This window comes from Asparagus officinalis, chromosome 9 (genome assembly GCF_001876935.1).
Source record: "Asparagus officinalis chromosome 9, Aspof.V1, whole genome shotgun sequence".
NCBI lineage: Eukaryota > Viridiplantae > Streptophyta > Magnoliopsida > Asparagales > Asparagaceae > Asparagus > Asparagus officinalis.
The window spans coordinates 59136882-59150060 of record NC_033802.1 but is presented as its reverse complement, the minus strand read 5'-3'; the positions used below and the strand labels follow the sequence as shown (position 1 = coordinate 59150060).

General features: G+C 36.2%; 1 long non-coding RNA gene across 1 annotated transcript; it reads left to right on the top strand.

Moving 5' to 3' along the window:
* Window positions 3396-5898, top strand: LOC109824455. Its single transcript, XR_002242643.1, has 4 exons — window positions 3396-4146; window positions 5284-5392; window positions 5470-5545; window positions 5736-5898. It is a non-coding gene; the product is annotated as an uncharacterized LOC109824455 (long non-coding RNA).

Here is a 13179-nt window from a genome sequence, read left to right as displayed (position 1 = left end):
CGTTGTTATTTACTTTCAGATCTTAAATCACTTCTGGAAATTCGTTCTTAAGCTTTTAAACATAGAAAGCTCTGATCTTTATTCATATAATATAAAAGAATTGCTTTTATACTCAAACTAGTCGATTTGGCTCAATAAAATCACATAAAAACTCATTAAAAACCTTTAAAAACTTGGGTGTAGGGTTAGCAGAGATGAGACTTGCCTGAAAACTTAGTTGAAAGCTGAGAGTGCAACACCAAAGCAAATCCTTAAGGCACACGTCAACAAAACCCGCCTACACATCAAAAATTACTTCACAAAGCTCTTGGAAACTTAAAATATACTTCTGTGTGCAACTGGGCCTCAAAATAACCCGTTTCCAAAACAGACTGGAAAAACTGGAAAATCGATCGGCGATCCATCGGACCTTGTGTGGCGATCGGTCGGCCAGCATTTTTCAGTTTGTGCAGGTTTCTTAGCTTGTGCTTGTTTCGACTCGATTCTTTCACATGTATGTACTCGTTAACACTCAAAATACTTGGCATTATACTCATACATCATTTAATGATATTTATCATGATAAATATCTATTTATAACAATCACTTATTATTTTAAATTATTACTTATTAACTCAAATCTACAGGGTTTACAATTAGCCTGATCAATAGTTCAGTCAAGATCTTCACCAAAATATTAGCCAGCAGGCTCAAGCCTCTCATTCCATCTTTGGTAGACAGATCTCAGTCTGCTTTTCAAAGTGGCAAATCTTCTCTTGACTCAATCCTTCTGGTTCATGAGATGATTAATTGTTGCTCTTCTGGCAAAAAAGAACTGTGTACCATAAAAGTAGATTTTTTTTCAAAGCTTTCAATTGTGTTCATTGGGTCTTCCTTCTCTCCTTCTTAAAGCCAAATGTTTTAGCCCTAGGTGGTGCCTCTGGATATCCCACATCATCTCTTCAGCTAAATCTGTAGTCCTTGTAAATGGTTCTCCCACTGCCTATTTCAAATGCCATCAGGGTCTAAAACAGGGTGACCCCCTCTCTCCTTTGCTCTTCCTGTTTGATTGTGGATGTCCTAAACAAGATGATATCTGCTAGTGTTCAGGTAGGAGACCTTTCTGATCTTAACATTAAAGGAGAGCTAAATTTTATAAGAACCCTTCAATTTGCAGACGACACTCTCATTTTCTGTAAAGCATATCATAATGACATCATTACCCTTAAAACCATCTTGTTCATTTTTGGCAACATCTCAGGTCTCAATGTTAATCACTCTAAGTCATGTCTATACTACCTGGGCAAAGTCCCTAGTAGGGGAATTCATCTAGCAAACAAGCTTAACTGTTCTATTGGCTCCCTCCCCTTCTCATGCCTTGGTCTTCCTCCCAAAAAAAGCACCCTCACTAGACGGGAGTGGCAACCACTTCTAAATTCCCTCTCTAAGAAGTTAGCTTTGTGGAAAAACAAGTCTCTGTCTATTAGTGGAAGACTTACTCTCATAAACTCTATTCTATCCTCTCTCCCTTTATATTACATGTCATTTTTTAAACTTCCAAGTTGGCTCATCAAAACTATTGATAAAATCAGAAGCAATTTCCTTTGGGGTGGCTACCAACAGTCCTCTAAACCTAAATGTCTGGTCAGCTAGGGTAGAGTTTGTAAATCTAAGAGTGAAGGAGGTTTAGGTGTCACTAACTTGCAACAATTCAACCTTGCTCTACTTTCTAAATGGATTTGGAAAATCATTGACAATAAGTCTTATATCAGCAAAGTCATCTTCTCCATTTACTCTGTAAACGCCTTCACCCCTGTATCTAATCCCCCAAAAGTTTTGTCATCTAATCTGATTAAAGACTTATACTCAATTCAAGACCCTTTATTTAGCCAGGTCCGCTAGACTCTCAGAGCTAGTTACACCTGCAGATTTTGGTAGGACAGATGGTTGGGGAACAACACTCTCCATAGTCTATTCCCCAGAGTGTACAAATTATCATTCTCCCACAACACTTCTACATACTCTCAAGGTTTATTCATCCATAACACCTGGAAATGGTACCCAATTCTCAGAAGAGGATCCACAACAGAGGAGAGATCTGATATCACCAAGTTCTACCTTCTCCTTGAGTCAACCAAGCCACCAGATGTATCAGTCCAAGATGGTATAACATGGCCTCATCTCTTATTAGGCGAGTTCTCAGTCAGGCCCTTCTACAATATTCTCAACTTCGGAGGTACCACCTACCATCTTTCAAATTTTATCTGGAAATCTCCTGTCCCTCTCAAAGTTAAGATTTTTTTCTGGATTTTGAGTCATCATAAACTTAATACTAAGGATAACCTATCTAAGAAAGGATGGACAGGAGACCCCATATGCTCTCTGTCCCTCTCAAAGTTAAGGTTTTTTTTGGATTTTGAGTCATCATAAACTTAATACTAAGGATAACCTATCTAAGAAAGGATGGACATGAGACCCCATATGCTCTCTGTGCAGCATTGAAACTAAATCTCATAACCATCTCTTTAATAACTGCTCTTTCACTAGAAACGTTTGGTCATTCCTCATCCTATACAAGCAAATCGGGAACTGGCCTTAGAAGTGGACCATCTTATCTCTGCCAAGCCCAACCTCTTGGCTAATTTGAAGCTTAGAGCCCTCTGGAGGGTTCTCCTCCCTTGCTGCTGGTGGTGGATTTGGAATAGTAGAAACAACCTCATATTCAACGATGTCCATATTTCACATCACAATATAGCCTCTAATGTTACTCGTTTTACCCTGTTCTGGACAGGAGCATCTAGTAGTAGAAGGACCTTCTCTCTTCACAAGGTTGCCATTGATCTCGGTCTAAAGGAGCTGGCCAAAGAAGGGGTGAGAGACATAGCAGCGGACAACTTCTAAGCATGATTCACTCGCTCTCCTTTTGAAGTATCTAGTATAATGTATTGTAATTATTTATGTTGTTTTAACTTTATCAGCAGACTCTTCTATAGCCTGATCCCTGGAAGGATGGAAACAAGGCAAATGTAGCATGGATGGCGACGACAAGGTCTGCTCCCTACCGGCTACATCTTCTTTTTATTCCGTCCCTTCCCTATTTTGTTAGATCTTGTACATTTTATTATTTATGTTGTTTTAACTTTATCAGCAGACTCTTCTATAGCCTGATCCCTGGAAGGATGGAAACAAGGCAAATGTAGCATGGATGGCGACGACAAGGTCTGCTCCCTACCGGCTACATCTTCTTTTTATTCCGTCCCTTCCCTATTTTGTTAGATCTTGTACATTTTCACTTTGGCTTTTCTATATATGTATATATATATATGAACATGTAACCTCACCTTGTTTTTCTGTTTCAAAAAAATAAAAAAAGAGTAAGCAGTATCTGCAAAGAACTTCAGGTCATGATTCTTGCCAGTGATTGGAAAACAGGGTGTAACCTTTAATAGAAAGATTGAAGACGGAGCATAAATAAAAGATGAAAATTAACAAATGTATTAGGAGCTGGTTTTGTCCCAATTTTTCAAGGTTCTCAACTCTTCATCTTTTGAAGATGTAGAGCAAAATTAGAGGTAGGAAAAGCTTAATAAAGTGAATATTCCGATGCACAAAGCGCAAAGTAGAACTTCATACCAAATAGCATAAGCCTTACAGTTTCGAGCTTTCCCCTGTAGGCTATATTGAATTGTCATTGCTATGCTTTGAAGCGCAGGGAAGAGTGCTTCACAGTGTGCTTGTTTAAAACATTGGAAATGACTTGGAAGTTGGCCTACTTCATGTTCTTTTTGCTGGTTGGGATTTGCGTGATACTTTCTAGAATGAGTTTTATGATAATTGGTACTGCATCTATCATCTATTTTCTACATACTCAACCAAGGAAATATATGACACGCAGAATTGAGAAATTGTCAGACTTATGTTTTAAATTTGAACTATTTAAGGGTTCTTCATTCTTCTAAGTTGAATCCTTGCGAAGAATCACTTCAGACTATGCCCTTTGGACTTGAACTTCAGTATTATTTTCATTCCAGATAAAAAGAAGAGCTACTGGATTATGTTCCTAATAGCAAGGACTTCAACATTTCACTTTGCACACGGTCGACAGTGTTGCCCATAAAACCTGAAACCTGACCATCAATTCTAGCGATGAACCTTGGCCTATTTCAGGTATGAAGTTTCGCATCGCGCAAGTTGTCACATTGATACTAGAATCTGACGATAGCTTTAGGATTTTGCCATGCTTTGAAGTATGCTTTTGATCATTGATCTTGTTTAGTCGCATCTGATTCAAACTATTTGCTCTGCTACGATCCTGTGAAGGAATTTGTTAAGGAACGTGTTGGCATATCATCCATTTGATGGGTGCTTACTAGTGGAATTTAATGTTGTTTCGTGTGAAAGTTGCCGGATGTACATTAGGAAGGAGAATGGAAGACTAGGTTGATACTTAGAATTCCAAGCTCTTAACTCAAACTCAAAAATTCAACAATTAGAGGATCTTCACTCAAGGGGGTGGTCTTGTTACAGACACCATCACCTTGCCCATATCTAGGGCTGAGCATGGTTCGGTCCAAACCGACCGAACCGACCGAACCGACCCGAACCGATCCAAAAAAATCGGTTTTATGAATGAGACGGTTCGGGTCGGGTTGAAAATTTTTCAACCCGAACCGCCCGAACCGACCGAATACCCAGTACCCATTGGCATTAACCCTCAACCCGACCCGTGACCCCTCCCTCAAACTCAGTCTCACGCCCTCAATCCCTAAAATCCCATTCTCATTTCCCAGCCGCCACTCTCTCACTCTCTGTCCGCCTCTCTCACTTCCTCAGTCTACTCTCTCACTCTCTCTCACTCGTCACTCCTCAGCCGCTAGCCGCTCGGAACTCCGCCTCCTTAGAGAAATGGCGATCGAGAAGACGAAGCTGGCGATCGAGATCCCATGATCCTCTTTTTTTCTTTTTTTTCTTTTTTTTTTTGTTTTGTTTTGAAATGAAGTATTTGCTTTTTTGCTCAGATGGACAATTTTGGTTTCCCCCCTTCCATTTTTGGAGATCTCTGGTTTGGAAAATTATTGCATCTTTAAAACTCGGAATCAGTAGACTAGCAGTTTAGTTAAAGAGTAGAGAGCAGATGGCTAGCTCAAGATTAAGCTGTATGCTTGTTTAGTGGAATGAAGAAAAAAGAAAGTTAGGGGCTTTGTGTTAATTATGGGGTCAGAAAATGCAAAATTTTGATCCATGGTTTTATTTGATAAGATTTTCAACGCTTGAGTTCAATTGGGATCCATGGTTTTGATGTAGGTTGTGCGACATTTTAATTGTAGCTGGGCATGAAGTTCATGTTGTTACGGGTGCTCCGGACTTTGGTTTTACTAGCGAGATTCAGTCTCCCAACCTCCACATTAGCAAGGTGAAATATAGAGAGTAGCCTCCTTTTTTTTTGAGAAACTGTCAATTTCTTTGTTGATATTTTAATGGTAGTTGCAGGTGACAGGACGTGCTGGATTGTGGAGTTGTGCAAGCTGATGCATTGACAGTGGACCGTCTGTCCTCCTTGCAGAAGGTATACTCAATCATGGATAGATAAGAGAACATACTTCTACTTGGTTTTTAGCTTATCATATGCTTCTCATGCTTTCCACAAAGTATTGCTCGTTTCAGTTATGTGATTTTCTTTTACTTTCGGTGAGATTGGGCTATATAGATTTGTGTTGCTTCGTTAACTTATTATTGTATACTTCTGAGCTCTGCAGTACTCCGAGACGACTGTGGTGCGAAGGCCTTCCATTTTGGCAGCAGAAGTATCAGAGAATGATATGTTGATACTTTCAGAGGTAAGATTTTTTTTTCTTTGTATATTTCACATAAATTTAACTGTAGAGTATAAAAACCGAACAAACCGAACCGAACCGCACCGAACCGACTTGTAACGGTTCGGTTCGGTTTTGAATATTAGGCGGTTCGGTTCGGTTGTTCAAATTTTGGTAAAAACCGACCCGAACCGAACCGTGCACACCCCTAATCAGTCGACTGATAAACTGCTCTGCAATTACTAAAAAGTTTCTCCTCAGTCAACCGACCTTCATCAGTCTAAAAGTGCCATAGAGGGGGATTTAATAGGTTAATTGCTAATCTAATCCGATATTAATGCCAAATTAGAACTTATTAACAAATATCCTAACAATTTATGATATACAACAATATATGTGCAAGGATATGCAATTAAACAACGGGTGATATAAACATGAACACAAGATATAAGAGAGATAGTGCACAAGTGATAATCGCAAACACAAGGTAAATGATCACGAAGTTCGGTCGACCCACAACCTACGTCTCCACTCCTCACCCTCAAGGAGAATCTCCACTATCTTAAAAATAACTACACAATTCGATTTTCAACGTTCACCAATAATGTTTACAATCTCACACAATTATTAATACATAATACACTCCTCTAAGTGTTGGCCTAGTCCGTGTCACCTTTCTCAAGTGCTCAAAATTACTACATCTCCCTAAGATTTATAACCGATGCCACTCCTCTTGGAATTGACTCGTCTCTCATCAACCACTTCTCTAAGTATCTTTGTGTATTACAATGTATTTTCTCAATAATAAGGCTCAAATATAAATGATTTGTTCTACAACAAGAATGAGAATGAAATTAAGCTCACGCCCAATGAATCACTCACCACAACCCAAATTATACTTAATGTGAAATAATAAAAGCTTAATAGGTTGTGTGTGTAATCAATGAGTAATAAGATATATAAACTCAATTAAAAATCTAGCTTATTGAAATGATAACCAAAATATAATTGCTAGAGATTGAGTTTAGAAAAACTTCTCTAAAAATAAGAGAGATGGAGATATGAAATTGAAGCTTAAACCGAAATTATCTCCTCTTCTTTTGAAACTCTCTTCACATAAACAATATACTTAAAAACCTTTAAACAAACTTGCAAAACCTTTTTTTTAAACTTTTTTAGATAAATCAAAATGTTGAGGCTAAAGGGTATATAGGTTCCAAGAACAAACCCTAAAAACCCAGAAAAAACCAACAAAAACATCAAAATCCCTAAAAATCAGGAAACTGAAAACAAGCCATTATAGTAGCTGTTAGTCGACTGATGAGCTGACCGTTGGCTACCGCTCAAAACCCGTCGGTCGACTGATGAGCTGCTTCGGTCGACTGATGGAGATCAGTCGACTGAGCAAAAAAAAATAGCAATTCCAGCGGGTTTCTTCAGTCAACTAATGACTCTTGTCAGTTTACTGAAAACATGCACATGGACAGTTTTGCATAGTAAAATTAATTTTCAAAGAGTTTTTAAAAATAGCAAATAAATTCTAAAAATTATAAAAATTGGGAAAATGTTTCTAATCATGAAAATTGTCATGTTACAAAAGAATTTTTTTAAATATAATTTTTCGTTAGTAAAAACTCATCATTTTGTAAAATTTTAAAAAATACGTGTTCGTTAAAACACTTGATTTTGATAAAATGACTTAAACCAAATTTTAAAATCTTTTGAATGGTTTTATAGACTTAGGAAAAGATGTAAAAAAAATACCCCCAATAATATACGCAACTATGTTGCGTATACTGTTGGGGGTATTTTTTTTTGTTTAGTCCATAAACCAAGAACGTAATATTTTCTAAAAAATACACATATTATGATAAAAAAAATACCGTGTGTATAAAATTGAGCTTAAATTATTATCACACAACATATAACTCCTAAACAAATATACTAAAGTAGATTGTGTATGAAGCTTGCTCTTGAATCTTTGACTTAAATTGCATCAGCTCCATTAAAATATTATCGATATGGCGCAAGTCTACTCAACCTGGATATATATATCGGAGAAACAAAAATACTAGAAAACACGATTATAAATTGTTTGTTAATCATCAAAACTAGATTAGATAGTAGGCTCATAAACATGAGTCCTAACAATCTCCTTCTTTTTTATGATGACAAACAATTTTCTCAATAGATTAAAAAAATATAAAATGCACAAATAAAAAGTTCACTACTCACTTGTTTCTCCCCCGTTGGCAACATGAAAATGGGGAAATCAACAAAATAAAAAGAGAGCGAATGCTCCCCCTACCTATAAACATGGGTGAGTGTAATCATAATAGGGATCATTCCCCCTATCAAAATGACATATAAGATGTATGCAATGATTATTGAGGCAATACATATAAAAGAAATCAAACAAGCTTAAAACACTTTTTTCTCCCTCTATTATAAGCATTTTTTGCATCACAAAAGAATATATGCATGATAGTTGTGTGTACAAACATAAATCACTAACCACATAAAATAATAAACAAATCTTCAATGGCAATGAAATGATAATCCAAACATCATTCAGAAATATTCATGAAAGAAAACTCACAAAGAAAAATTATGAAAATCCATGAATAAATCATAATATCAAATAAAAATTCATGAATTAATTTATGAAAATTCATGAAAGAAAATTCATAAAATTCATGAAAACCCATAAATTTATGAGATGATTTAAAATCCAAATGTAGGCCAACAAATTTATGCAAACATCAATTTTTGAAGGAGATAAGAAATGATCAAGCAAATATTTGAATCAAATGATAAGCATGCCCAAATCACCTCTTATAAAACATTCTCTTGGCATTTGAAATAGTTTGAAAACTTTAAAACTTACAAATATAAAATACATATAAGAATTTGACTCTATCCTTACAACTAGTGCAAAGGATTCGTCACAATCAATGCTCTCAAAGAAAAAACTAACAAACAATCATAATACAAACAATCATAATATACTAACAAGTTCATTGGGAAGATATAAAGTGAATCTTAAAATATTTGAAAGGCAGTTTCAGATTGTGTTTGAGTTATAGAGGTTCGAAGGCGTTATTATATGGTGTTGAAGAAGCAGATATGACAGGTGATCTCGATCACATGAAGTCTACCTCAGGTTAGTTGTTCACTTTTACAGGGGGAGTAATATCTTAACAGTCCAGGTTACAGAAGTGTGTTGCTTTATCTACAACAGAAGGGAAATATATTGTAACTGTAGAAGCCGGTAAGGAGATGACTTGGCGGAGAAGATTTCTGCAGGAGTTAAGCTTGCAACAGGACAATTATCAAATCTTCATTGATAGTCAAAGTGCTCTTGATTTAAGCAAGAACTCTACTTTTCACTCCAGGACAAACTATATTGATGTGAGATATCATTGGCTTAGAGAAGCCGATTCAGAAAGAGGAGCAAAAGCTACAGAATATTCACACAGATAAAAATCCAGCAGATTTTTTAACGAAGACCGTTTCCAAAAAGAAGACCGAGTTGTGTCGGTGATTGAACCGGCATGAACTCCCGTTGAGGAGTTATAGATTGGCTACCCCCTCGTTGGGCTGGATGAGGAGATTGTTGTGGGTCCAACTCAAGATAAGTCCCACATGAGGTCCTCATGAATTAAAATTCTATTTAGAAGAGGATTTGAAGGATCTAGTTGTAATAGGAATAAGTTTGGAGAACCTGAAAATAAAATTACTTTATAAATAAATTCTATTCATGAGAAACCTGTAATTTTTTTTGGTGCTACAATAAACCGTGAACAGTAACCCGAGAGAGAAAAGTGGGGAGAGAGGAGAGAGATAGAGAGTGTGTGTGTGAGATTTCGGATAGCTCGGTTGTCCGATTATAGTGATTCAAAAACCGTTGTATTTAGAACGACGACGTCGTCAAGAGTATGGTGTTGGTTTCTCTGTGGGTGTTGGAAATTTTTGGTGAGACGGGTTTTAGGGTTTTGATGCCCTAGAGGTAATATTGTATTTTTTTTTCTTGTGATTTAATCCTCAAGTTCAGGTGGAACTTGAAGAGATTGTACTCTTGATTCATAGTAAAGTATTTATCTCTGGATTGCCCCGTGAACGTAGGCACAATTTGCCGAACTACGTTAAATCTTGGTGTTTGCTTGATTGTGCTATTTTAATTGGTGTCGTTATTCGTTTAGTGTTTAATTCCGCAGATTAATCTCGATAAAATCCCAAACACACTTCCCACATTCTGATGCGTTACTATTTATGTCACTTTCAAATTATTTGCAACGTCACTTTCAAATTACTTGCGGTGTCACGAAATATCCTAAAAAAAAAATTCATTTGTATTGGTTTATTAGTTAATGATGTAGGAGATACTGAATACAAGTTTTCAACCCGATTAACAAAATGAACTATCAGGAACTACAAGCAAAAATATTTGCTCATTCTGATGTGAGTAACTGTTAAATCTCACCACTAGTCTGTCTTTTGTGGTTCATTTAATAAAACTCTTATTTTCATACTATTTATTTATTAAAACCCTCGACTAAATATAATATTTATGAGATTCATTTTTTAGGTTTCTAGGGGTTAATCTATAAATTTATGAAGTTAGAGTTCTTTTTTTTAATTTGTGAAATTTCATGGTACTTCCTGCAAAATTTATGGCTTCTTCATTAATAAAATTTGTTTGTTTTTTTTTTTTTTTTGATGGAAAAACAAGGGATGGACCCTGTTCATTTAATAAAAATATAAGTGTCTTACAAAAGTTGGATACGAAATGTATCCGTCAGTTGATAGATAGAAAACTTAATTTCTCTTAACCATTGATGTATAACCTTCTTCTCCTAAACATCCATGAAGATGAAGAGAGGGCCTTGCCGTCATTCATCGTTGACATAGATATAAAGGAGAACCAAAGCCGGCCATACATGTAGCAAAAGAGAAATTAAATTTTCTATAAATCAAACAGAAGACAAGATAACACTGACAAAAGTATATATGTACATCACACTTAGACAAATCCAGATTTCTTAGCTGCTGCTGCGAGGGATTGGTTTTGCTTTGAACACTTTTGCCAACTGATAAGCTTCCTTCCTTCTTCCCGATTCTGTCCATTCATACAAAGCAAGAATAGAAGTGTTAATAATAGATTCAGCTGAAAAAGTTTTCTGCTCGAAGATAAATTTGTTCCTTGAAGTCCATATAACCCAACAGACTACAGATAAGATGGTGCGCCATGTGAGACCATCAAGCTTTTGTAGAGATGCAACAGATAACAACATATCATCCAGAGAGGTTGGCCAATTAAAAGGTAAGAAATATTTTCTAAAATGTTGCCAGACTTCCATTGATGTTTTACATGAGAAGAAGAGATGATTTTTAGATTCGATGTGCACATCACATAGAACACATTTAGGATCGCCTTGCCACCCTTTCTTCATGAGATTATCTTTTGTTTGTAGGCGATTCAGAGATAAAAGCCAAATGAAAATCTGAATTTTGCTGGGAAGAATTGGATTCCATGCTATTTTGGAAAAAGCATATTTGCACCTCACCCTGTTTTTCAGTTAAAAAAAAGAAAAAAAATGATAAATAAATAAATAAATAAAATTAAATAAAAGATTTTGGGCCGCTCCAAGCTGGGTCTTGGCATGCTTTTCGGGTCGATCGTATTTCAGTCACCTGGCACCTCACCCTGTTTTTCAGTTAAAAAAAAGAAAAAAAATGATAAATAAATAAATAAATAAAATTAAATAAAAGATTTTGGGCCGCTCCAAGCTGGGTCTTGGCATGCTTTTCGGGTCGATCGTATTTCAGTCACCTGGGCTTCCGGCCGACAATCAGATGCAAATCCGAGCTAGATATATATTTGTATGTTGGTGTGAACGTAATAATGGGTAAATTCTGGCCGCTCCACGTCGGGCTTAACTGGCCCAAAAACAATTAAAACACCCTATTTTTAATTTTTCCAACATTTTAAAGCTTTCCATGCAAGGAAAGCATATCTTGGCCCTCCCCCCTCCATCTCTTGCATAAAGCAAAAGACATCTAACAGCCTACCAATTTCAAGAATGGATAACAAATACATAAATAAATAAAGAAAAATAAAGACACTAAACCTTAATAAAGAAATTTATTGAATCAACACATAGTCAAAGAAGGAACCATACTATACGGTGGGATTTTGTATCTCTTCTCATAAAATGTCACATTAACCAGGGGCGGATCTAGGATTTCAGATCTGGGGGGCCGTGTACAAAAAATAGAATTTTTTTTTCTTAATGCAATTTTATTCAAAAGAGATAAACCACAACCCAAACAAAATGAGTAGAATAACCAACGTCAATGTCTACAAAATATTTCAAAAGAGGAAGACAAAAATTATATAGAAAATATTCAAATAAGGATCATCTAATTTTTTATAACTAAAACTTCTCAAAATTATGTAGAAAAGAGCAAAGTTGGAGGCAGGGGGCCAGGGGCGGATCCCAAAATTTTGAGGGGGCTGTGGTTCCCCTTGGATTGTATATAGATCCGCCCCTGACATTAACCAATCACTCTCCAAAGGAGAGAAAGATAACAAGGTTATTTAAAGTTGAGTCCGACAAATGAACAAAAAAGCAAGAGCATCCTACTCAAAATCTCTGCAGATGAAAAAAATGTAGAAAATTACATGGGAACCAAAACCTTAACACCCTAACACCCTATTCAACACTGATTGATTTTAAAGTTAGTAACTGCATTGATTTATGTATTATTTTTATTGGTTCAGTTTAGACGTTGACTGTTAGATAAATTCCCAAAAAGTTACCATGAATTTGGGGAATTTCGAACTATCATGTCTAACAGTTAAGACAAATTGATTACATTTTCATTCATTTTTTTTTTCTTATCCTCTTAAAACTTAACAGAAGTTAAATTGAGCTATAAGTAACAAAAACTGAGATTACCGACCGAGAACACGAGTAGCCCTCAGTAACCTTCAGATTACTTTCATTAAGATTATCCGTGTAGTCTCATCCAGTAATCTCAGGCATAAAATCCGAGTAATTTCAACATGTACAGGTACCAGGATGTAAATAATCCCCCCCCATGAAGATAACAATCTAGCTTTCTTCCATTCAAGAAAAGCATCCCTTTACCCCTCTCTCCCCAGCTCAACAACTTGCATAAAGCAAAAGACCGCCAACACTTTATCAATCCCTGGGAACGCAAAACAAATAAAAAAACAAGATAGCAAACCTTAAAAAAACCGTAAAAAAAGTAACACCTAGTGTGACATATAACCGTACAAGCAGGGTTTAGTATCTCCAGCCCTCCTCATAAATACCACAGCGTATGCAGTCATCCATACACAAAAGAGGATACAACAAGA